This window comes from Eubalaena glacialis, chromosome 14, assembly GCF_028564815.1.
Source record: "Eubalaena glacialis isolate mEubGla1 chromosome 14, mEubGla1.1.hap2.+ XY, whole genome shotgun sequence".
Lineage (NCBI taxonomy): Eukaryota > Metazoa > Chordata > Mammalia > Artiodactyla > Balaenidae > Eubalaena > Eubalaena glacialis.
This window is the reverse complement of record NC_083729.1, coordinates 39,251,206-39,277,877: the sequence shown is the minus strand read 5'-3', so window position 1 is coordinate 39,277,877 and position 26,672 is coordinate 39,251,206. Positions and strand designations below refer to the sequence as shown.

General features: G+C 39.4%; 1 protein-coding gene across 9 annotated transcripts in view; it reads right to left on the bottom strand.

Moving 5' to 3' along the window:
* Window positions 1-17,494, bottom strand: part of SOCS5 (suppressor of cytokine signaling 5) — a 59,038-nt gene extending 41,544 nt beyond the window's left edge. For 6 of the 9 annotated variants that reach the window (XR_009703735.1, XM_061210611.1, XM_061210609.1 and 3 more), the window contains exon 1: window positions 16,920-17,092. The gene's annotated coding sequence lies outside the window, so the exon portion shown is untranslated. Of the gene's footprint in view, window positions 1-16,919; window positions 17,093-17,204 lie in introns of those variants that run through there. The other 3 variants (XM_061210613.1, XM_061210614.1, XM_061210612.1) reach the window with 2 other exon arrangements.
* Window positions 17,495-26,672: the final 9,178 nt, after the last annotated feature.

Genomic DNA, 26,672 nt, shown 5'->3' with positions numbered 1-26,672 from the left:
GGCTGCGGGCCTAGATCCCACGCTCTGCAACAAGAGAAGCCACCACAATGAGAAGCCCGTGCACCGCAATGAAGAGTAGCCCTCGCTAGACACAACTAGAGAAAGTCCACACGCAGCAACGAAGACCCAACGCAGCCAAAAATAAATAATTAAAAAAAAAAAAACCTCCCAGGTAAGTCCCAACTGCTCCACAGTGCCTAGTTAGTAGACGTGGTACCTGACACAAAAAGGACATTTGTTCATTCACTCTGATTTGGATTTGGCTAAGCAAGGAAGGAGGGGCAAGCAGGGGCTCCTTCTAGAAGGGACTCACTTAGGATGTCTGCCACTCAGGACTATGGCAAGCTCACTGCTTGAATTCAATACCACCTTCTCACAACCATGTGAAAGAAAGGATGCTGACATCCAAAAGAAGGAGCTGGCCGCTCTCCTTGCCTCCTCCAGAGTACAAACTCTTACATCAAGGGCCTCACTGTCCTGGGCCCAGCTGCACTGGCACCTCACAGTCCCAGGGACCCGCTATGATGCATCAGCTGTCTGGCTTAGTTTCAGGCTGGTTCTCTGGGCCTCAGTAAGCTCATCTGAAGGAAAGGGAAAGGGATTAGGTCTTTTACAACATTACAATCTATGAATATAATAAATTAGAAATATTAACTACAGAGCACGAACCTTACTAAGTTGTCAGCAACGAGTAAAAACAGCTTATTAAATTTGTTATCTGGAATTTACTTGTTTGTTTTACAAGAAATAGCAAGCTGTTTTACAAATGTCAAATTGGAAAAGCAAACACTACCGAATTCCTTAAAAGAATGATTCTTACCTTAGTCTCAAAATATTAAAATGGCTAGATCTCACAGTGAAACATAACCTATGCAAAGATTCATTACAGTTCTTCACTAGATTAAGTTAAACTTTATCACTCAGAACAACAATATTCTTGTAAATCAAGTAGTGTTAGTACCTCAACACCACTTAGCCCAGTAGAGTTCCCAGCAATGCCTGCAGAGGGAAAGAAAAGAACAAGAGTGCCTTTCTTAACCCCCAGACCTCAAATCTAGAAGTAGAAGACAACAAATCATCTGAACAATTACTGAATGGCAACTGTCTGATAGGCACTAGGTTAGTCACTTTTCATAGATTATCTTATTTAGTTCTCACAACAAGCCTAGGAAGTAGCTAGTTATTATCACAATTTTAATGATGAGACTCGGGAGGTTAAAAAATTTGCCCACAGCTATAGAGCCCTTCACAAAGACTAAAAATAAGGTAATCGAAGAAGAATGTACTGCCTTGAGCCTTCAGGAAAACACAGTCTGATTATTGGACCCCAACTGTTCACATCCCTTTGGTAGATGTAGCCCTACAATGAAGATGTAGGCTATCAAAATATTATGGCTTGATATTATTTCTTAATGTAAATTAAGAAATTAACTTTGTTTCCCATATGAGTCTTCAGTAAATTTGCTTAGCATGAAATCAGTTCCCCTGACCAAAATGAGTTTTCTGGATCTGTAACTGCTGAGGTATAGACACTCAACTATTCAAGTTAAGGTCATTCTCTGAAGTCTGGTATAAATGATACCTCCCTGGAGGACATGTCTATTTCTTTATTCATTAACCACAACATTCCTTTGTCTCTTCTTTAGAATAGTAACTTTCTCCACTGGATTTCTAACATGTTCAATATATAGCAAAAAATGTGAAGCTGAGTCACTAGAGTGAGTTCCTGAAGAGCACCAGGTCCATATGCCTAAGATGCTAGGGATTGTGACAGCAAATGTAATATTTTATTAAGAAAACTAAAGACTACGACTTCTTTCTTTAACATAAAGGCATCCACATCTGCAAGGAGGTGGGCAGTAACACTGGCTGAGAAAGCAAGACAAAAACTTAAAAAAACAGCTCTGGAAAAAAATGGAAAAGGGAAAGAAAGCAATATTAAATCTCTTCAAGTGTGCAAAGCAGTGCTTGATACAAACCCACAATTTTAAACTATGAAACATGGGAGATTGCCTTAAATTAGAAAAAGTTTAGGATATATATTACATATACAGTATAAGAATAAATGCCTGTTTCACTAAATCTATACAGATAAAGTTCAAGCTAAAGTACCTGCAAAAATGGAGAAGAGGCATGATTAAGATGAGAAAAACTACAATCACTTAAATCCTTCTTCCCTCATCCGCCCAATCATTCAATTTATCAGAATTTTAAAAATTAAGTTTTTTGTATGATTTTTAACATAGTACATGCTTATTGTAGAAAATGTGAAAAATATTAAACAGTATATAATTGAAAAATAACCCATAATTTAACTACTCAAAGTTAGCATATTTTATTTTACATCCTATTTTTTAAATAAATATATCCTTTTTAAGATACTCCAAAATATCATCTTACTTTTTTCATTTACTATATTTGAATATTTTCTTATACCTTATACCCTTAAACATCTTAAAGCTCATGATTTTTATCACCTGCCAATTATTTTTATTAGTAGTATACTAAACAAAAAATTTAAAAAACATAATTTATGTTTTATGGTATTTGGTTATATGGCTGTATCATAATTTAATCATTTAACAGGCTTCTAGTTTTTAAACATTATAAATAGCACTGAAATGAATAACATACACACACACTCATGTGTACACATAATGTACACATCTCTTATTTGCTTATAATAAATTCCTAAAAACGGAATTTGGGGCAAAGGATGTGAACATTTTTAAGGATTCTGAATACTGCCAAATTGCCATTGTAATGGACTGAATGTTTGTATCTCCCCAAAATTCATATATTGAAATCTAATCCCCAATGTGATGGTATTTGGAAGTGGGGCCTTTGGGAGGTAATTAGACCACGAGGATGGAGCCCTCATGAATGGGATTAGGGCCCTTATAAGAAGCAGTCAGAGAGCTAGCTAGCTCTCTTTCTGCCATTTGAGGATACAAGAAGTCTGCAGTCTGCAACCCTGATGAGGGCACTCACCAGAACCCAGCCATGCTGGCATCCCAATCTCGAACTTCAAGGCTCCAGAACTGTAAGAAATAAATTCTGTTCTTTATAAGCCACCTGTTGTTTATAATACCATAAGTTTATGGTATTTTGTTATAGCAGCTTGAGCTAAAATAGCCATTTAGAAATTTGTACCAATTTATTCTCCTACCAACAGCAGGTATTTACCAACACGTGACTCTTTTTTATATGAGAGACCTATTGAAGCATGCGAACTATGACATAATGATTCTAACCTCTTAGACTTTTTCCATAATCTTATTTCATAACCTTAGAGAAAAATCTTTTAGGAAATATCTCTTGTAGTAAATAAATATTTATCTGTGGTTGAGCCATTTTTCCAGTGTTGCTTCTGTTTAATAAATTACCCCGTTAATTAAATTTAAGTGCTTTTAATTAAAAATAGCATGAACTGCATGAATCCATTTAAAAAATAAATTATTCTTCTATGTGCATATTTGCAATATGAGATCTGAAATGATAAAGGTAACCATGGTAAACTCTGGGCTTTGGGATATTGAGCTTTCTTTCTTTCTTTCTTGTGAACTTTCTTCTTTGTAGCTCTCTGTATGGCTTGCAAATTAAAATATGAGCTGGCATTATTTTTTTAATGAAGCCATACTCTAAAAAGTATGATATACTGTACCAAAAATTATAAAAGTTTTCAGGGAATTCCCCAGCAGTCCAGTGGTTAGGACTCTGCACTTTCACTGCCGAGGGCCTAGGTTCGATCCCTGGTCAGGAACTAAGATCCCACAAGCCGTGAGGCAAAAAAGTTTTTAAAAAGAAGAAAAATTAAAATGAAATTCTACACTTCCATTTCCAGTTATGACCTCCTGATGTGAAAGGCAGTCCTATGTTGACTGTTGTCCAACATCTGAAAATAATACTTTATACGTATTGCCCATCAAACGGGGCAATATATATTAAGTATAATTTTCAGATGCTGGACAACTGGCAGCATAGGACTGTGATTTCTGAGAGAAGGGAAACAAAGACTCACGAACACCCTGGCTTTCTGCTTGTGCCACAGGGAAGGGGAACCCCCAAAGAACACAGATACTTCACTGAGTTGAGAAAACAGAGCTCCAAGTCTGAGGCTACTGAAGGCATGGAATTTAAGGAGCACAATACAAGAAAGAAGGGAGCTGTGGAGAGAAAAAGTTTCAAAAACCTGTAGAGAGATCTCCTAATCCTTTGCCTAGGGACTAAGCTGCATATGCACAAGGCAAAACTGCATGAGGCGAGTCAAAGAACAAAATCTGGGGAAAGAACAACTATGGAGCATGAGCTGAACAACTACCTGGGAGTTGTTCAAATTCCTGGCAGCTAGAGTAGAGAGACCTCAATGAACATGACATGCATTTGATAGAGATCTCAGAAAGGCCATGCCTTGGTATTAGGGCTAAGCTAGTCTTGGAATAAATAAAATTGCTGAAAACCAAAGATAAAGAGAAAATCTTTAAAGCAGCCAGAGGGGGGGGAAAAGACGTATTACATCAAGTGAACAATGGTAAGAATGGCTACTAACTTCTCATCAGAAACAACTTAAACGAGAGAATATTGAAATGATGACGTTAAAGTGCTACAAGGAAAAAAAAAAAAAAGAGCTGTCAACTTAAATTTCTACATCCAGCATAAGTACTCTTCAAAAATGAAGGCAAAAGGGACCAACAAAGTCCAGAATTGTCCTCCTGACACAAACAAGTAGAAAACTAGACAAAACATAAAACAATTATTTTCAGACACTAGGTAACAGGCAGTATGGAAATATGACCTCTGAAAAAAGGGAAAGAAATGAGGTGAACCCAAAGACTGCCCCAGCTTTCTGTTTGGAACTACAACAAAAGGAGTGGGAACCCAAACAGAGCCAACAGTCTCACTGAGATGAGGTGACAGAGCTCAGAATTTGTGGAGTCTGAGACGACTAGAATTTGCAGGGCATATTACCATAAAGGAAGAAACTAAACAGAAATGCTCAACAATCTACAGAAGAGGTCTCCCTGAGTTTCTGGCTAAACACCAATCTGCGTATGTGTGTTATGTAAATCTATGAGGCTAGACAAAGAAAAACTTCAAGAAAATAACAAATACCAGGGAGCTCTAAGCCTAACAACTTCCAGAGTTCACACAGGGCCAGGATCATTCAGTTTCCACCAGCTGGGATGAATAAACCTTGATGAACACATGGGGCAATCAAGTGAGACACAAGAAGGGGCATGCCTCAGTAATGGGCCCAAACTAGCCCTAAACTGAAAGCTATTCGAGAACTGCCCAAAACCGAAACCCAAAAAACCCTGAAAACAAAACTCAAAAGATCAATCTGATCCACAAAGCAACTGCCTGCCAGAATAAAACTTAATACTCAAGAAAGAAAGACCAAAAAAAAAAAAATCAAGGCAAATATTCAACACCATAACCCCAAAAGAAATTACCAGATGTATGAAAAAATAAGAAATGGTAACCTATAATCAGGATCCAGGAGTGGTAGGGATAAAGAGAATTTTAATACAAGGACTTCAAAATAGCTATTAGAAAAGAGTTCAAAGGCTTAAAGGAAAACATGGACATAATGAAAAAAAACAAAAAATCTTAACAGAGAAGTGGAAGTTATTTTTTTTAAATCAATGGTAATTCTAGAACTAAAAACAAAATAACACCTCATATAAAAATTTAACTTGATGGGTATAACAGCATATTAGACAAAGGAGAATTTTTTAAAATCAGTGTGCTTGAAGACTGGGAAACACAAACTTTTCACGTTGAAAGAAAAGAAAAACGGATTAGAAGAAAAATGGAGAGAGCTTCAGTGACCTGTGAACTAATATTAAGTGGCTGAATGAACATATGCAGGACTGGAGTCTGAGGAGAAAAATACTTGGGAATTCAAAAATTTGAAGTTAGATGGCTACAAATTTTACAAATATGATGAAAACAATACACCCACAGATCTAAGAAGCTCAATAAACCACAAGAATAAACACAAATAAAACCACACCAAGGAGCATCATAATAAAGTTGCTGAAAACCAGCGATAAAGAGAAAAATCATAAAAGCAGCCAAAGGGAAAACACATATTACATATGCGGAAACAAACATAAAAATCACCACAGAGTTCTTGTCAGAAGCTATGCAAATGAGAAGATGGAGAATAACATTTTAAGGTGCTCAAAGGGGTAAAAAAACCCTGAAAACCTAGAATTCTGTAACTACTAACAATAACTTCCAAAACTGAAGGCAAAATGAGAGACAAAGTGGGGAGAGAGGGAAAGAGAGAGAAAGCTGCACTAAAAGAAATGTAAAAGGAAGCTTTTCAAGCAAAAGGAATATGATATTAGACACAAACTTGAATCTACACAAAGAAATGAAGATCTAAAGAAATGATTAAAATGAGACAAATATGAAAGACATTTTTCTCATTTTCAATTGTTCTAAAAGGTAACTGCCTGACAAAAGCAAAAAGATCAGCAACAGGGTTAAAACACACATTATCAAAATGTATGACAAAAAAGCACAAAAGATGGGAAGGAGAAATTGTAACATTATGTATGATTCTTGCATTACTCATGAAGTGGTATAATATTATTTGATGGCAGACTGTTATTAATTAACTATAAGGACTACCACTAAAAATTTTTTTAAGAGAAATATTTTATAAACAGAAAAAATAAAATGGAACCATAAAGAATAATCCATCCAAAAGAAGACAAGGAAACCAAGGAAAAAAGAACAAATAGTAAACAAATAGTAAGATAGTACATTTTAATCCAACCTTAATTACATTAAGTGTAAATGGTCTAAGCTAGTGGTAGGCAACCATTTCCTATAAAGAACCAGAAAATATTTTATGCTTTGGTCTCTGTCCCAGCTACTTAACCTTGCCACCTGTAGCACAAAAGCAACCACAAACAATATGTAAATGAATGAACATGACTATGTCCCAATAAAACTTTATTTACATAAACAGGTGGTAGAGTTTGGTCTGCCAGCCATAGTTTGCCAATTCCTGGTATAAACACACCAAATTAAAAGAGATACTGTCAGACTGGATAAAAAAGCAAGACCCAGCTACATGCTGTTTACAAGAAACCCACTTTAAATATAACGATACAGATAGGTTAAAAGTAAAAGGATGGAAGAAGATATACCACGCAAAATCAAAAGGACACAGAGACTTCAGAACAAGGGAAATTACCAGGAATAAAAAGGGACATTTCATGATGACATGGGGACCAATTCATTAACAAGACTTAACAATCCTAAATGTGCATGCACCTAACAGTGCTCTAACAGTGCTTGAAACAGGAAACAAAATCTGATAGAACTGAAAAGAGAAACAGAGAAATCCAAAATTGTAGGTGAAAACTTCAGCTCTGCTCTCTCAGTAATTGACAGAACAAGCAGGCAGAAAATTAGTAAAAATATGGAAGATATACAAAGACCAACCTAACTTAATTGACATTTAGAGAGCATTCCACCCAGCAACAGGAGAATATACATTCTTCTCAAGTACACATTGAACATTCAGCAAGATATACGACGTGTTGGGCCATAAAACAATAAAAAAAGCTTAAATGGACTGAAATTATTAAGAGTTTGTTCTCTGATCACAATGGCATTAAATGAAAACACAGTAACAAAACACCTGGAAAATTCCAAATATTGGGAAATTATTTGGCAAAACTCTTTGAAGCAACCCATGAATCAAAGAAAAATTATAAGAGAAATTAGGAACTATTTTGTATATAATGATAATGAAAATGTATAGCTTTAAGTGTTGATAATTCTTTTTAAAAATTAAAAATCAATGACCTAAGCTTTCACCTTAAAAGCTAGAAAAAGGAGAGCAAATTAAACCCAAGTATGGAGAAAGTAAGGAATTAGTAAAAGAGCTCAAATCATGAAATGGAAAACAGATAAACCACAGAGAAAATCAACAAAACCAAAAGCTGATTATATGAAAGGACTAAAGAAATTGATAACCCCTAGCTACACTAATCAGGAAGGAAAAGGAGAAAATGAATCCAATATCCAGGAATAAAAGGGAACACCAATACATATCCTACTCACATTAAAAGGAAATACTGTTTCATAAAATATATAATTTATTTTCAAGCTGATAAATTTGACAAGTTAGATGAGGTGGACAAATTCCTTGAAAGACACAAATTACCAAAACAGACACAAAAAGAAACAGAAAATCTGAAGTCTTAGACCTATTCTTTAAAAAACTGAATCCTTAATTAAAAACCTTTCCACGAAGAAAACTCCAGGTCCAGATGGCTTCATTGGTGAAGTCTACAAACATTTAAGGAAGAACATCAATTGCACCCAAACTCTTCCCTAAAAGAAAGGAAGAGGGAACACTGCTGGTAGGAGTGTAAAATGGTAAACCCACCTTGGAAATTGTTCTGTTAATTTCTCATGTTAAACACACCTATCCCATATACCCAGCAATTCCACTTCTAGGTATTCACCCACAAGTAAAGAATACATGTGTCACAAAAAGCCTATACAAGAATGTTCATAGCAGCTTTCCTCATAACAGTTGAAAACTAGAACAACTCTTTCCACAATAATAATAAACAAACTACAATATATCCATACAATGGAACACTAGTCAGCAACTGAAAGGACCTAAACACTGTTACATGTAACATGGATGAATCTATATTTCAAACAAGAGCTTCATATAATTTGTATGCCCAGGAAAGTTTGAGAACTACGGGTATAGAAGTACATAATAAGAAAACAAAAAGAGAAAATATAAGGGATTTGGGTGGTATATAAATTAATCAGTGCCATATACATCATAACCTATATATAACAGTTGTCATCTTCCATAATTGCTTAATTGCTATTTAAATCATGTTACAATACTCTTCTGTTCATGTTCAATTTTCTACTATGTGTTCAAGGAGTACTAACTCCAAATTTTAGTCTTCAATCATTTAACAACCCTAATTTCTCATTAACTCCATCCCAAACCGTGCATTTTAGATAAAGAGTCCTGTTCACCAGTTCCTTTGTTTTTTCTTAATGTTCTACTTCCTTGGTACATACTGTTTTCCCTCCCTCTTTAATAATGTTATTGTTACCTTTTGCTGCACAGCCTTGTCTTTCTACCTCCTTTAAAACTGAACCAAAAACTCATCTTTTCCACTAAGTGCTAAACCACCTCAGATTCTTTCCAAATTCCCTCAGCACTTGAAGACCTTGCTCCCAATAGATGTATTTATTTTACTGAATTTGGACATCACTTCTTAATGACTCACCAACTCCATCCCCTGGCTTAGAGAGTAGAACCTTTGGGGGAGAACTGAAAAGATTACAGTCCTCTTCAAGGTTCTTTCTCTTGTGCTGTTTTTACTTTTCTTTCCTGGAGTGCCATTTTATTTGCCAGAGCCTTGAGCTCCATAGGGCTGTAGGAGTAGGAGAGAAAGAGAGGCAAAGAGATGGTTGAATAGGGCTGATCTGGGCTAGATTTTAAAGAAGGTGAAAAAAGCCTTCAGGCTTCAAAATCTGTTCAGACTACCTCACCAGCTCAAGGAAGCAAAGAGAATTCCAAAAAGAGACTAAAGTGAAGAATAAGGAAGTGCATTTGTCTACAAATTCCCTGTTATGCTGATGGCCAGACAGGATGCGGTACACTATTTCAAGGACACTAAAATATTTCTGGCAGCAAATATTTCTATATATTCTTTATAAAGCTACGCGGTGGGGGTTTGACTGGAGGTGGGCAAAATTTAAAATACATATTTTAAAACGTCTACAGTCTCAAACTTAGGGCCAGCACTGGCAGTTACTTTTTGTTCTGCATGCATTATTATTTAGGAATTATGGTCATTACTTGTCTAATTTCAAAACTTTCAACTATAAACGTTATGCCTTCCAAATCACATCTATAAACTTAACCATGTTCCTGAGCTAGACCCGTTACTTCCAACTGATATCTTGCTATTACTTATCTAAAAAGCGTAACTTATCTGAAAGCAAACTCAGTATTCCCCTTCTCTCAAACTTGCACATATTATTCTCCTGCCAAGTCAGGAACCTTAGACTCGTCTTCAACTTCTATCACCTCCAAACACTAACCAAGTCTGGAGGACTTAAACTCCTAAATATCTCTGAAATCAGTGGCCTTGTTTCTATCCCTACTACAAATTCCTTAATCCAGACCATCATAATCTCGTTCCTGAACTAGGGCAGAGCCTTAAATGGCATCCTTGACTGTGATTTGCCTACCAGAGGCCAGAGAAAATGCCTCATTCATTCACCCTGTCATACGTATTCCTTGGTGAATAAATGTCTCAATTCTCTGTTCCTCCAGCCTGTACTCTTCATTACAGCTATAATCAGTTTTTAAAGAACCAAACTATTTGTATCACTTCCTCATCTATAAAACAAAATAAAAATACTAACTCCTACTATGGCATTTTGTTCCCATTCTACCTTGGTTCTAGTCTGATTTCCTAATTTTCTTTTGCACTCATTTTGACAGATCAAACTTCACCCTTTTCCTTAAACACACTATGCCCTTTTATTTTCAATAAATCTAGAATAAACAGTAACTCAGTGCAGCTTATTTTATTTTTATGAGCACCCTTATACAATTTAAAGCCATTAGCTAAACCTATACAGAAGTGAGGAAACAATCAGACAATACAGCCAACTCTCAATTAGCCTATTTTCATAGCCTTGTTAACATGGTCAGTGTAGACTACATGGAAAAGTGAATAAAATGTTTCAACTACCTGCTGAGCTTTTTCCTTACCATAAATTAATGTTAAAAGTCTTCAGTTACAGACTTATAACCCTCCTTTTGATCAACAGGCACAAAGAGAACTACAACTCAATCTTCTTCACATCTATTCACTTCCTTTCTTTCATCTTTTAACACCTCCCTTCTCCACTTCTGCTGTTTCTCCTCTTGTACTTTTCTCTTCCTGCTACCTAAGTTTTCACAGCATCCTCTTTGTCCATCCTTCACAAGAATATCAGTATTCCTCTATCCCTCTTACTGGTAGAACACTTAAAAATTTACAAAGCACTTTCACATTTACTTGGTTCTTAGAACCTCATTTTTGGGGGATTCCAAAATCAACAAATACAAAATATGTGTAACAGTTTCTATACAATACGTTACCCTTATAAGTAAAATATAAAATTTTTTCTTATATTTTAACTCACATTTGAAGAAATTACAGTTCAAAAAAATACAGCTCAGTGATTCATCTAACACACTGGTACTCCCTCTGCTTACAACTCTACAACCTCTCCTCACCTGCTCATCTCTTAAGACACAGCTCAGGCCTTCCCGTACTCCCAGAGCAAGAACGTTAAGCCTGTTTCAATGCTATCCTAATGTTTTCACACCAGTCTTTCAGACCACTAGAAGAACCCAGGTCTCTGGACACCTACTCTGTAGTCTTTTCCACCAAAAACTATTTTCTTTGTTAATGTTACCCTTATTAATGCCCATTAATGATCCAGCATTTTATAAAGGCAACAGGAGAAACATTTTATGGGCAGCCAGCACTGCAGATAAGACTGTACACCAAAACATCCCTAGATTTCCTTAACAATCAAGAATTTAAGGAATGTCTCTAAATCCTCTCAAAACATCTAGATACTACCTCTTGTGGTAATGACATCCAAAGTTGCCACAGCAAAGAAGTAAAACGACATTTCATAAACTCTAAATTAAACAATTACAAGTTTTAAGAGCTGCCTCCTAATATCCCGGAAATGTTTAGGGTTAACAATCAAAAGACCAGGGCCTTAGTCCCAATTGTACCACATATTGGCCAACTTGGGAAAGTCACTTAACCTCCCTGAATCAAATTTCCTCTTTGATAAAACTGGATAATGCCACCCACCTTTCAGAACTGTTAAGAGAATTAAATCAAAGAATGATTGCAAATCACTTGGCCTGGAACATAACAGTCAAAAAATGGTAACCCCTTTTATAATTATTTTCACGTACAACATCATTCTTGTTTTCAGAACCATGTCCCACAACACTCAACATGTTCTTCCTCGGACTTTGTAGCCAGCCAGTAACTACAATAAATGCCTTCAAGGAAGTTATCTCCATGACTTCTGGATCCCCTTCCTGGGTCACAACTCAGCCTCTAAATATAATTTAGACTATCTCACTCTCTAACATCTCTAACTCTCACTCTCTAACATCTACATTGAAGCTAAGAAAGTAGTTTGCATGGGCTGTATCTACTCAGTCCATGTACCCATGAATTTTCAATATGACTAACAGGCAATTCATAAGCCATAATTATTTTTTTTAACATCTTTATTGGAGTATAATTGCTTTACAATGGTGTGTTACTTTCTGCTTTATAACAAAGTGAATCAGCTATACATATACATATATTCCCATATCTCCTCCCTCTTGCATCTCCCTCCCTCCCACCCTCCCTATCCCACCCCTCTAGGTGGTCACAAAGCACCGAGCTGATCTCCCTGTGCTACGGAGCTGCTTCCCACTAGCTATCTATTTTACATTTGGTAGTGTATATATGTCCATGCCACTCTCTCACTTTGTCCCAGCTTACCCTTCCCCCTCCCCGTGTCCTCAAGTCCATTCTCTACGTCTGTGTCTCTATTCCTGTCCTGCCCCTAGGTTTTTCAGAACCATTTTTTTTTTAGACTCCATATATATGTGTTTATTATTTTTAAATATATAAAGAAAATCAACTTAATGAAAAACTGAGCAACGGTTGGTTGTTTTTTATTATAGCATGGTATTTACGGTATCTTTTGAAACCATATTTAACTAAATATTTTATTCACGTAATTAGATTATGCAATAGACGTGAAGAAAAGATCTGCATGTCTAAGTTCTACAAAATTCCTAAAAGCATGTCATGAGGCCAAAAATGGCCAACAAATTGTAATAATTTCATAATCTTTATTAAAACAATTTATCAGAAGAAGATTAGGAGCTGGTCACTCTCAAACATTAAAATTCCGTATCAATGAAAGAAAAAAAAATGACTGGAAGCTTTTGATGGCTCCATGTAACTCTCTTAGCCCTGCTGGTTAGCATTACTTCAGAGTAAAGGGACGTATTTATCATCTGAAGTACCACCAACAGAATGCCTGCCTGAGATCTAAAACAAAATAGGAAAAATCAACTACTGGCATAATAAAGATGCTTTTGAGCTATAACCTGTTTCTGATTTTAATCTCAAACCTGTAAAATGGGCTCAATTCAATGAAACTCTAAAAATAAGGGCAATTTTTAAATATTATGATATACATTTTAAAAATAACTGAAATTAATGTTAAAAAAAAAGAGGTATAAAAAAAAGTAAGCTCATGTGTGACAGCTGGTAAGAAGCTACGTGGAGGTACAGATGGTAAAGATGTTGTGAGAAGGAAAGACCACAAACATGTGGGAGAATAAAAGTTAAGAGGATTGTAAACGGAAGACGAGCTGCTATAAAATCAACTGCAGAATCTGATAAGGAAGAACTCCAGAATATCCAGGAGAAGAAATCCACCACTGTCACCATAAAGCACATTTGCTAAACCACATGTTCTTGAGACTAACTAGGCCTGGACTATAGCAAATCAAAAAGAACGAAACGTTACAAAATTGGAGCTAAGCAAATTTTATCACTAAAACCTAACAGTTTAATGAATGAAGTCATCAAAATATTCACTTAACAGAAAACAAGGCTCAATGATTTTCTCAAGGTTCCATTGGGAGAAAGGGGTTGCAAATAATAATAGACCTTATAAAGCCCTGGTTTCCTCAGCTAAGTTTGACCAGTAGGACTCCAGAACTCACTGTATTTTCAGTAGAATATCTGCAAATCAATTATTAACATTTTAATTCTAGGATAATGAAACTGCAACAGGGTCTCCCAATGACATTCAGAAAAACAGCCACCTTCACTCTAACTTGATAGGTACACCTAATTCAAGGTCCAAGGTGAGCAGAGTAAGGACTAAAAAAAATAATAAATGAGGGCATCATTTGCACTAAGTGTCCCTTAAAGCAGACTGTTATTTATACAGTAAATATGATAAATACTGATCATGTATTTATCTGGGAATTTTCTGTAGCCACAAAGTGACTTCATTAACAGCAAGGATACAAATAAGCATACAAGTACCTGTACATACCTAATGAACATTACAAATAATATCTAGTATTTGTTGCACCCTTTCTCTGTGCTAAGGAAACACTTTTAATCCTCACCAATACCCTATTGAGGTGGGTACTTTTATTAACCTCACTTTACATGTGAGGAAACCTAAGTACATAATGGTTAAATAACTTGCCAAGGATCATAATGTTAATTATACAAATCCAGTCTTTACTACAACTATGATCAAAATCATGTTTTCGTAAGTATCATGTAATTCTACTACTGCTCTTTGAAAAGGTACCAAAATCCATTTTAACATAACAAAACCCCCACACTTCCTTAAAATAATAATTTTTGTATAATTTATCTTGAAAATACTAGAGCCTTTTGAATTCTGAGAAATTTTTAAGCAATTAATTTTTAGCATAAAAGTTAAAGCACACTAGCCTACTCTAAGAAGTTCATCTAATACTTCAATCTAGATGACAGTTTGTCTCTTCCCAATAAGAGGGGAACATCAGCACTTCCACTAACACTGCAGCATACTGTTTTAAACTTTGCAATAAAAGCTCATCTTGTTTTATGTCATTTCATGCATAAAAGTAGTCAACCCAAACTTCCCTATCCTTAGAAGGGAACAACATCACCCATAATCCTAAAACCACTTACAGTTGGCACTAGAATGCTTTAGAAATGAACAATGTGAATGTCATAAAGTAGAAAAACCCTGGACTAGAGTTCAGAGACCTGCCCACCAATCCTGGCTCGTCGCTAGCTAGCATTTTAGTCCCTTCCACTGGTCTGGGTCTCGGTCTCCTGATCTGCAACATAATCATATCCATGGTCTACTCTTCCAGCTCTAAAAGAAATGTGACTCATACACATACATCTTTTTTCCAAGCTTCCCATTCTCATTCTGTTTAGTTATTACCACTACTTTGCAGGCATTAAGCGTTATTTTTCCTTAGTTTTACAATGGGAGAAAACAGCCCATTCTAAACAAAGGTGATAGGAGAAAGCCTTCCTGACCACTGGTTTGCCATAGATGAGTCTGAAGGTGCATAATGTAAAAGCTATTATAATGTTAAAAGGTGTTAGGTTTCAATATTTTAGGCTACTGTTTTGTGTGCCAGTACATTCTCCCTAAAGACGGATAGTAAAATTCAAGGACAATAGGGAGAAAAAATTTAATTATCCATTATTTATTCAATAACTAAGAAGGTGCCAACTGAATATATTAACACCTTTTTGCAGAAATGTTTTCTCTGATGAATTACATTTTACAGCAAAGGGAAAATACAATCTACAAAATTTTCTCATACATGTTTAAGTGCTCCCTTTAAAAAGAAGCTTTTATTTTGTAAATTGTGAGGAACTAGTAAGATAACATATATGATTAAGAAAAGATTAAAAAGCTAGCTGTGCAATTCTTAGCTTCCTCTTCTCAGTGACATGAAGAACCTCGTGGGCTGCCACAGAGGTGGATTCTGTGGACCAACCCTGGTATGCATTTTCTATGTTCTTAACTCTCAAGAGCGTTATGCAAATACAAGATTATTAAAATTAAACTAAGCATCTGACATTAAGATTCCCAAATTTGCATACTGCTTTCTAGAGCTGCTAGCTTACCAACATCTGCCCAGTTCAACACTTAAAAAAGTTAAAATTGCATGACCTTGTAAAGAAACAATTAAAAGCAAGGGAAAGAAAGCATGTGAATTACTTATTAATCTTCTAGAATAAAAGCCAATAGCAAACTGTAATAATACAATCCAGTCTAAATGTTAAATTGGAAGTAAGCCACTGCTATGGATGGACAGACCTGAAGAAAGGATCTTCAGCAGATGGAGAAGCTGCTACAAGAATTTCAAGGTGCAGTTTGAGAATTTCCAGCAAAACTAGTAACTGGTAAAACACCATTGAACGCATACATACCTTTTAAAATAAAAGATAACTGCCAAGGTCCACCTTTTGGTTGGAATGCCGAAAGAAAATGTCAGAAATCACCTCGTGACTCCAATACCCCGGCCTCTCAAAGTTCAGAACCAAGCAAGTTGTGTGCTTAAACTGCTTCTGAGCATCCTTTTTTAAATGCAACTCCCTCTCCAGAAAGTCACTTCGCTTCAGCTGCTTGAATCCCCAAATCCCAGCACCAAAGAATCTGAGGACCCCAAGTAGTTGCAGAGGGTCTTCCAGCGCCCGCCTGCGCATCCCTTTCCACCTCGGGTTAAACTCCGGAGGTGCTCCAGTCACTTCCCCCATCCAAGCTCCCCAGTTCCCTCTCTCATCTCCGGATGAACCTCTCTTCTCGTCGACCTTGAGGACCCCCGGATCGGAGCCTTAGAGCCCCAAGTGACTTGGCGGGTGCCCCCTCCCCTGCAGCGCGCGCAAATGCCCCACAGTCTCCGGTGACCTCCCCCCCGATTCACCACGACCCATATCACGAACGCCCTCCGGCTAGCCCGGAGCGACCCCCTTCCTCTTAGGGGCCCTACGTTCCTCCAACCAGAAAAACAATTCAACGAAATGCATCAAGAGCCCACTGAGCGCAAGCTCCCACCACGCGCCGCACGGTCTGCACGGGGCTCGCGGCCCGGGTCCGCCGTCCCCCGCCCGTCGTCCTCTTCTCGGCCAGAGGGCCGGCGCTGCCTCCGCCCGGGGTGTGGAGGCGCCGGCCGGAGGCGGACTGCGCCGGGCGCGAGCACCGGGGGCCGGAGAGGCGGCCGCTAACGGCTGTGCGGGGGCCGGGGAGCACTCAAGGGCCGGGCCACCGGGGACACTCACCGGTCGGGGCGCGCGGGGCGGCCTCATCCAGGGGCACCTGCGGCCAGGCAGGACGGGCCCGGACGGCGCAGTCACCGAGAGGGCGAGCCCGCCCGCCCGCCGGTCCCGTCCCGTTCCCTCCGACTGCCCGAGCGGGCGCAGTCTCGCTTCCTCCGGACGGAGTCCGGGGACCCCAGCTCCGCCGGATGCCCCCGCCAAGCCCCCACCCCTTTCCCCGGCCACCTCCCCCTCTTCACCCTTTTCCCCTCCCCCCCTCCCCCCAACCCCCACCGGAATGGAAAATACCTCCCGGGGCGGGGGGCGGAGGGGGCACGCCTCTCTGAAGGGCAGCCTACCGTGACCAATAGCAGGCGGGGCTCTGGAGGGGCGGGATTCCTAACGGCCAATCCAAAGGCGTGTAGGTGAAGGCCGAAGGAGGGAGGCAGGGAGCGAGAGCGGGGAGGCCCGGGAGTCAGGGAGGTCCGGCCGCTCGGGTGCGCGCTGTGCGCGGCTGCCATTTTGGAGTCGGGCCGCTGCGACGGCGGCCGGGTCCGGCCCGGGGGAAAGGGAGGAGCCAGTCAGGTGGGAGAGAGGGGGTCACGTGAGCTTGAGAGGCGGGATAAGGCGGGCTGCGGCCGGAGGGGAGGGGTTGGCGGCGGCGAGTCACGGGGGCTGAAGAGGGTCACGTGGTCGGAGAAGGTCCAGAGGTGGGCTTGGGCGCGGAAGGTCAACCTTGAGGTGGGAGAAGCCGGAAAGCTTTGTCCCTGGTTTCAACTCTGTTAGGGAAAAGGAAAGGAAAGATGTTGAATGGAGGGCGTGAGTGCCCGGTCGGAAAATGTGAATGAGTCTCCCTAGCTCCCTCCAGCAAGGAGCCTCCCTGTTACTAAATTCCAAGATCCACGGGAACCAGGGCACTTCGTTTAATTCAAGCATTCCCATCCCCACTCCCAGCTATCACAAACGTGACTCAATGATCAGATGGAGGAGTGTCTCCCACTTTTTGCTTGCACTTTGTATGAAAGGGCCCCCGCCCTAGAAATGGCTGAAAGAATAAAAGCGTAGTTGAGGCATTGTGCCGACGCCAGGGCAGGCCATCTGGCCTTATAGAAGCCTTGTCGTCATTCACAAACTTACCCGCCACTTCTGTGTTAGACATACCCCTGATCGTATTACAACGCCTCCAGACAGAACAAAACAAAGTTGACTATGAGACCCTGTCTAGTTCTCATCCTTATTTCAATTCATGCTTCCAGTACAGACTAAATTATACTCCTTACTAACCCACTGAAAGTGCTTCTCTTAAGGCTACCAGTGACATCCATATGATCGAGTTCAAGGATCACTTTTTCGTTCTTATATGATCTCTTTTGCAGTTGATTCTATGGACTACATCCTTTCTCTCCTCCCCAATGTACCCCTCACCCCAGTTTACCTAAGACCATAAACCCTCAGATTGTATTTCTCTTCAGTTAACCTTTATAAATCGGTTCTGTGTTGGCTTTTTAAGAGAGTCCCAGGATCTGATCCTCAGTTGGTCATTCTACTGCACGCTAGGTGGTCTAACCATTTTGATGGCTGAGTGTACCTTTAATGAGATCCTGATCTGCATACCTAAGTGCTTTTGGATATCTCCACTTGAATCTAATCTTGACATATCCAAATCAGAACTCAAATACTGTACTAAGAAGACCACAAACCTGCTCCTTCCCATCTGTTCTTTATCTTCTTTGATAACATTACCATTCATTCACTTAAGCAAACCAGAATCTGCGAGCAGTCCTCCAGGCTACTCCTTCACTGCTGTAACACTTCCCTACCCCTTTGAACTTTGTCATGCTGATTATATTTACTAAATGCCCTTTTGTCTCAATTTCTACAGCCACTGCCTCACCTGCCTCACCTGGGCCATTTATTCATTAGCCCATCAATTTCTACAGCCACTGCCTCACCTGGGCCATTTATTCATTAGCCCAGTATTTACTAAGCATTTTACAATGTGCCAGGCATTTTTTGAGGGGCTCAGGATATAGTGGTGAACAAAACGGACAAAGTTCCTGAGTAGGGTGAGACAAAGCATATATGAGTAAAGTAGCAAATAAATAATTCAGGGGTGATACCCCAGTGTTCATAGCAGCACTATTTACAACAGCCAGGACATGAAAGCAACCTAAATGTCCATCAACAGAGGAATGGATAAAGAAGATGTGGTACTATATACAATGGAATATTACTCAGCCATAAAGAGGAACGAAATTGGGTCATTTGTAGAGATGTGGATGGACCTAGAGAATGTCATACAGAGTGAAGTAAGTCAGAAAGAGAAAAACAAATATCATATATTAACGCATATTTGTGGAATCTAGAAAAATGGTACAGATGATCTTATTTGCAAAGCAGAAATAAAGACACAGATGTAGAGAACAAATGTATGGATACCAAGGGGGTAAGAGGGGGTGGTGGGAGGAATCGGGAGATTGGGATTGACACATACACATTATTGATATTATATATAAAATAGATAACTAATGAGAACATACTGTATAGCACAGGGAACTCTACTTAGTGCACTGTGGTGACCTAAATGGGAAGGAAATCCAAAAAAGAGGGGATATATGTATATGTATAGCTGATTCACTTTGCTGTACAGCAGAAACTAACACAACATTGTAAAGCAACTATACTTCAATAAAAATTAATTAAAAAAATAAATAAGCTATATTTCTTAAGGAAAAAAATAATTCAGGGGTGATATGTGCTATAAAGATCCCCCCCCCGCCCCAGAAAAACAGGGAAACCTGCAAGAACCTCCCGAAGTTGTTGCCCAGCTCTTCGCCTCAATCTGCCCCGCCCCGCTCCCCCATGCCCCTTGGCCTCCCCACCCTGCTCAACACCTTCTCATCCTTTCCTCTTATTCTCGAAGAAAAGATGGCCCTGATCCTTTCAACTGGAGTGATTTTCTTTCCTTTCATCTGCCAGGACTTCCCTCTATCTTTATGTTACAGCTGCCTTAATACAAATCCCCCAACTAGGAGATAAGCTACTTTGAGGGCAGGGATCACACCTTATACATTTTTGTGCCTCCACAGGGCCTTGGCTCAGAATAGGTGCTCACAAAATGCATGTTGAAATGAACTGGTGAATCCCCTGACCCCTGAATCAGGCTGCCACAGAAGCATCTCCAGCCCAATCAGAATGGAAGGTCAGTGAGCTCATCTATTAGAGTGTAGAGGCAGTGATGCCTCATGGCAGGGGGCAGGGTAATAATGAATGAGATTACCTCTGTTGGTCCCTTCCAGGCCTGGGATTCCATGATGCTGTGCCCCATGTCGTGCAGGAGTTGCATCATAAGCACTACTTTACTTGACAGTGCCTAGTACATGTGGGCAATTTAAAAGTATTCTTTGTTTCTGATGACGAGCTTCAAACCCAGAGCACTCTGGGTGAATTGCCAGGAGAGGCCCTGCAGGAGAAGGATTGCAGTTGCCACTTGACTCTATTTCCAGGCCCTTGGGTATTGCACCCCAACAGGGAGTGAGATGTTGCCAGTTCCGACATAGTCATTGTAATTAAACCCAAGTTCTGGCAAAGGGCGGTGCGTAATTATGAAGTATTATTATGGTTTTTATCATTATTAGGCACCCAGCTGCCCAGCCCAGAAAACCACAGTAGTAAAACACAGAGAAGCCAAGCTCCTCTCCCAGCTGGCATGAATCAATACCAGGTGTATTGGCACACAGTCCTGCAGCTCCGCTCATCAAAATGAAACCTTCTGTCCCCTCTTTTTGGCAAGATAAAATTTTAAATGAATGAAAAGAGGAAATGTAAAGAAAGACCTTTGCCACCACCTCTAAATGGAGTTCCTTTTTTTCCATGTCCCCTGAATGATTTCTTCTCATCTACATATTTATTGTGTAAATCTCTTTCAACTTTATCCTTGACCTGCCAGCTTTCTAAACATCATTCTACAATGTCTCAAGAGGATGTATTAGTTAGGGTGGGAGTACAGAGTGCAGAAAAGAGTGCTTTTACTTTCAAGAAACTTATAATACAGACTAAATAATTCAGCAGGTATAGTCAGGCTTGACAAGGCATCTGCCTTTTATTGAGCGCCTACTCAATGCCATACTTGGCATTTTCACATATGCTAACTGACTTGATCCACACCACCCTGCAAGGTGGGTTTTATTATCCTTATTTTCTTCAAGGTCTCAAAGACTTAGTGACAGAACTGAGATTCTAACATAAATATGCAAATTTGGTGACTGTATACTCATGGTAGATGTGTCCACACTGGGAGATGAATATAGGTATCAGATACCACCTCCTTCTGTCAAATTAAAAATGGTTTTTTGAACAAAATAGATTTTAAGCTGAGCATTGAAAGGACAATTCAGAAGTGATGCTGAGGGAATGGTGCCAAACAAGGAGGCCAAATTGGCCATAAGCCTAAAATCAATCAATAAGGAGAAAGATTTCTTGTTCAGCGATGAGTCATATTATATTCTTCAAGTACCTTTATTATCTCAGTTCTTCCAAATGAGGAAGTCAACCCAGGTGGTACAAGGGTGGGCTGAGGATGGAGGAGGGTGGTTTGGGGAGGGAATAAGTTTTTGAATGGAGGACTCCCAAATGGCCCATAAACTGGCACATCAGGCACTGGCTTCTGAAACAACTGGAACCATGGCAGCTTTCCCTGCTGCCTATCAGTTGTTTTTAACTGATGTATGTAGAACAATTTCTCATTCTCTTATTTCTTCTAAAACAATTGATTAACAATTTTTTAAAAACTATTTAGCACTATGTTGTACAAGGCAGTTCACTTCTATTTTTAGTGGGGTTTTTTTCAAGGAGTTTAAGATTCAATAAAATGAACCTGTTTAAAGTGTACAGTTTGATCTGTTTTGAGACACGTATACCCTTGTAATCACTATTGTAATCATGAAATAGAACATTTACATCACCCCCAAAAAGTTCCCTTGTGCCCCTTTTGCAGTTGGAATTTTAATACAACTTATATTTTGGTTACTCTAAATCTAGATCGCCAGCTTCAACCTCGCTTTCAAATTCTAGGCCCATACTTTTAGCTACCTACTTGACATATCTACCTGGATACTACACACAGGTACCTCAAATCAAACAGGACGAAAAGATAAAGCAAGTGCTTTATCTTAGCTACAAGAAAACCCCCATCTCCTACTTCCAATTCCCTTCTCAAATCATTTTTCTGTATTCTTCAATTTGGCTGAGGTAGTCATCATCCACTGAGTCATATAAGCTAGAAAATTTAAAAAATAATCTTCACTCTTCCCTCTCTTCAACCTCCAAAAAAAGTGATTCTACTTCACACAAACATTTTGTAATCAGTCCTTTCCATTTCCAGTATCCCCATTCAGACACATCTCACTTGCACAATCTCAAAAAAACTCCTGACTAGTTTCTTCATGATCCAATTCATCCACCAATCTGCCACTCTAATTTTCTTTTGAAAACCCAGATCTGACTGTTTAAAACTTCTACATTCAGAGACTGCCCAACTGCATACAAAGTGGCACTGAAAATCTTTCACCGTACAGTCCCAACCTCCCCTCCTGGATTCCTCTGCTCCCTGCCACATAAAGCATGCTATACATTTTCATCTTTCTGTGCATTTTCTCAGATCTCTGTCTGAAATGTGCCTCTTCCTCCACCGGGAAACTCCTCCAACTTTCACAGCCCCATTTATATGACTTTCCTCGGTAAAGTCTTCCCAGACCTCTCCAGATAAAAATAGTCTTTCTGTCTGTTACACTTGACCTCCCATAGCATGCTGCACATACATTTATCACACTGAACAGACAGAGTGGTGAAACAGAACAGGAGAGCTGAGTCAGAAGATCTGGGTCTAACTTAAAAATCTCATTCACCACTTGCTGTGCATCTGAGGCAAGTCACATAACCTCTCTGAACCTCAGTTATTTAATCTATAAAATTGGGATAACACATAATAATAACCCCCTCATAAGACTCTTCTGGTGATTAAATGAAATAATTATAAATGTGAACGTGATTTGCACTATACAGATATTAGAGATATAATAACAAAGCTGTATCTTCTGATATATTGTGAGCTCCTTGAGTGCAAAACCAGCATCTGGTTATCTTTATATCCCTTCTACCTAACATAATGCTCAGGCCTGCCTGTTGCCTAGACTGGTTTATGACATAAGTTACCATTTCTTGCAGAATCATATTCTCTCCGTTTATTCTCTTAGCCTACTTTGTACAATATAAAAGCCAATCATGACATCCTCATTTCTTTTTATAATTGTTTATTGCCTTTATAATTAAATAGTTTCATCAAAAGGTCTCTAAGGAAATGGAATATATAGTCTATCCATGATTAATTTTAAATGCCTTTATTTTTATTCAACAAAAACTTTTTAGAGCCATTAAATGCCAGCCCTGTTCTAGGCACTGGTCATCCAGAGGCTAACAAGAGCCTTCACAGAACTTACATTAGAGTGGGGACAGTAAGCACAAACCAACAAATAAAGATGTTAATCTGTAGAGTCAAAGGTGCTACAAATAGAACAATGTTGAGGGTGGGGCTGGTGGAACAGGAGTGGTCAGAGAAAGCCTCCCTGAGAAAGTGGCCTTTGAGCATCAGTAATGAGGAGACAATCCTACAGAAGGAAGGAGGAATAGCCTTCCAGGCAGAGGGAAGAGCACAGACAGAGGCCCTGAGACAGGAGAAGGCAAAGTAGATGTGAGGAACTGAAAGAAGGCCGACATGGTGTGGAGGAAGGGAGGGGCAGTGGTAGGAGGTGAAGTCAAAGAAGCAGGCAGGGCTTGGAAGGGCGGGGTAAAGAGTTTAAATTGTATTCTAATTGTAATAGAAACCTCTGAAGGATTTTAAGCAGGAGTATGATATGATTTGATTGTTTTTTAAAAAGATCTCCCTAACTACATATGGAGAATGCGTGCTGGGGGCGATAGGAGAGAGGATCAGAAAGCAGACTAGTGATTTTGGTCCAGACTAGAGTTGGTGGTGGTCTGGATTAGGGTGGTAGCCTGAAGATTGTAAAGAGTAGTAGGTTTGGGTATATGTTTGGCAGATAGAATTGACCAGTCTAACTGATGGATTTAGTGACAGTGAGTGAGGGAAAGACATTAAAGATGACTCTTAGGATTAGGAGCTAAGCAGTGAGGTGGATAAAAGTTCAGTTTACTGAGTTGACACAGTGCCTATGGAGGCGCTGTGTTAGGCTCTGAGAATACAAAGCCCACTAAGTAAGACACAGTACTTGCTCTCAAAAAACCCAGGCTAGTGGGGAGGTCTGCCTCCTACCCCGGTGATTTCTGTGGGATGTTTTAAGCACAGTGTCAGAGTTCTGCATAGAGTACACTGAGAGTGTCAGGAAGGAGCCCCTAGTCTAGTCCAGCTAAGTGAACCAGGAGGCCTACTCTCTTGGGAAGATAACTAGGGCACTTTCTTGGCTTTTGTGAATATGTGCAGCAATCCACATTCTAGATAAAGCTTTAATTTAACTCTTTATGAATAACTTTCCATAGTTGTCAGCAGCATCTTCCAGGATCTTGGATTTTTTTTTTAAGAGAAGAGGAAGGAAGGATATGGAAAAACAGCCAGTAGGTTAAAGATGCTGGACAGAGGCAAGGTGCTCAGCTAACAGGAATGGGAATCAGTATGGTCTGAGCTTCTGCTGTACCCGCCTACTCATACCAGGCTAACAGTATGCCTTTGGTTGAGGATGAATTCAGATTTCTTCTTCTTTTTATTGTAATTGTAACTGGAACTTTTATGAAGTTACCATATGACTCCTGAATGGCTTTTCTCAAGCTTTTTTCTTTCTGGTATTTATTTAATTTTTAATATTTGACCAGCTGATACATTCACATGTTTCAAAAATCAAAACAAAATTAAAAGGTATATGGTGAAAAGTCTCCCTCCCACCCTGCTTCTTCCACCCTCCATGCCCACCCACCCTCATAGGTAGAGATAACTATTTATATTGTTTTCCCATGTGTCCTTACAGTGTTTCTTCACACAAATACAAGCAATTCTTCTTTCTTCTCTTCCTCCCTTCTTACACAAGAGGTGGCATATTATATCTCCTGATCTGCATCTTGCTTTCCCTCTGACAACGTCTCTTGGAGATCTTTCATATCAGTACTAAGAGAACTTCCTCATTCTTTTAAACAGCTGCATAGCATTACACTACAGTTTATTTAACCATTCCCCTATTGATGAACACTTGGGCTGTTTACAATCTTTGCTATTTGTTACAAACAGTGGTGTGATGAATAACCTGACACATATGTCTGCAGCTTTATCCATAGGATAAATCCCCAGAAGTCTCCCAAACACTTTAATAAAATCTTCTAAAGGAATATTCTAAGGTGGTATGACTAGATTTCCAAAGTAGAACCTTAGCTTTCCAAGGATTGACTCTCACATTCCATTAAGAATAGTTCCTCATTCATTGGCCTGTAAATTATATCTTTGTATTTTTTCCAAAAAGGAATTTAAAAAAAAATAAATTTATTTATTTATTTATTTTTGGCTGCATTGGGTCTTCTTGCTGTGCACAGGCTTTTTCTAGTTGCGGCGAGCGGGGGCTACTCTTTGTTGCGGTGTGGGGGCTTCTAACTGCAGTGGCTTCTTGTTGCGGAGCACGGGCTCTAGGTGTGCAGGCTTCAGTAGTTGTGGCTCGCAGGCTCTAGAGCGCAGGCTCAATAGTTGTGGTGCACGGGCTTAGCTGCTCCGTGGCATGTGGGATCTTCCCGGACCAGGGCTCGAACCCCTGTCGCCTGCATTGGCAGGTGTATTCTTAACCATTGCGCCACTAGGGAAGCCCCAAAAAGGAAATTTTAAAAATATTTAATCTGCTTCTCCTGCAACCAGTAATAGCTGGCATAATGTTTTAAAAAAGAAGAAAAAAGAGAGAATAAAATTCAGCTTGATTATGCCCCAGTTAATGAATTGCAAGCTGTAGAAAATACTTGAGTTTTCTTAATTCAACCTATAGAAGCATCTCTAGAATGAAGTCTCAGATGGGATTGATGGGTTTGGAGTTGAGAACTTGTAAGGTATACACTGCCCCAAACAGCTCTAGTGCTACCCTAGCCCCAGGGTCAAATATCCTTCAGCCATTTTTATTTACATTTCTCTTTGTAATTCTTCAGTTTTCCATGGTTGCTTTTGGAAAATAGGTTTAATGGCTTGGTGAAATGGGTAGACTTCGGTAAATGTGCTTTATAACTGAGCCATGTAAAGTAAGTATCTTGTCTTTAGCCACCACCCATACTTTTTCTTCTTTATTAGATTCCAGATACATGAGACCAGGAATGGAAGAATCCTAGGGCACTTAATTTACATGAAATAATTAGGAGAGCATATACAGATGTAGAAATATGTACAAGTAACGTGTCAGTGAGAGCTGCCATTAAAAAAATATGTGTATACATCTTAAGAAGCTAGCCCGTCCATATTACTATCATTATTAGAAAATAAAATTATCTTTCCACATAGAACTTCTCTTTGGTTCCATTTTATGTGTGGGGAGGTTTGTTTATTTGCTTGTTTGTTTTAATTATAGCATGAAAGGAAGTATTTAAAAATAAACCATGAGGGACTTCCCTGGTGGCGCAGTGGTTAAGAATCAGCCTGCCAATGCAGGGGACACGGGTTCGAGCCCTGGACCAGGAAGATCCCACATGCCACGGAGCAACTAAGCCCGTGGGCCACGACTACTGAGCCTGCACTCTAGAGCCTGC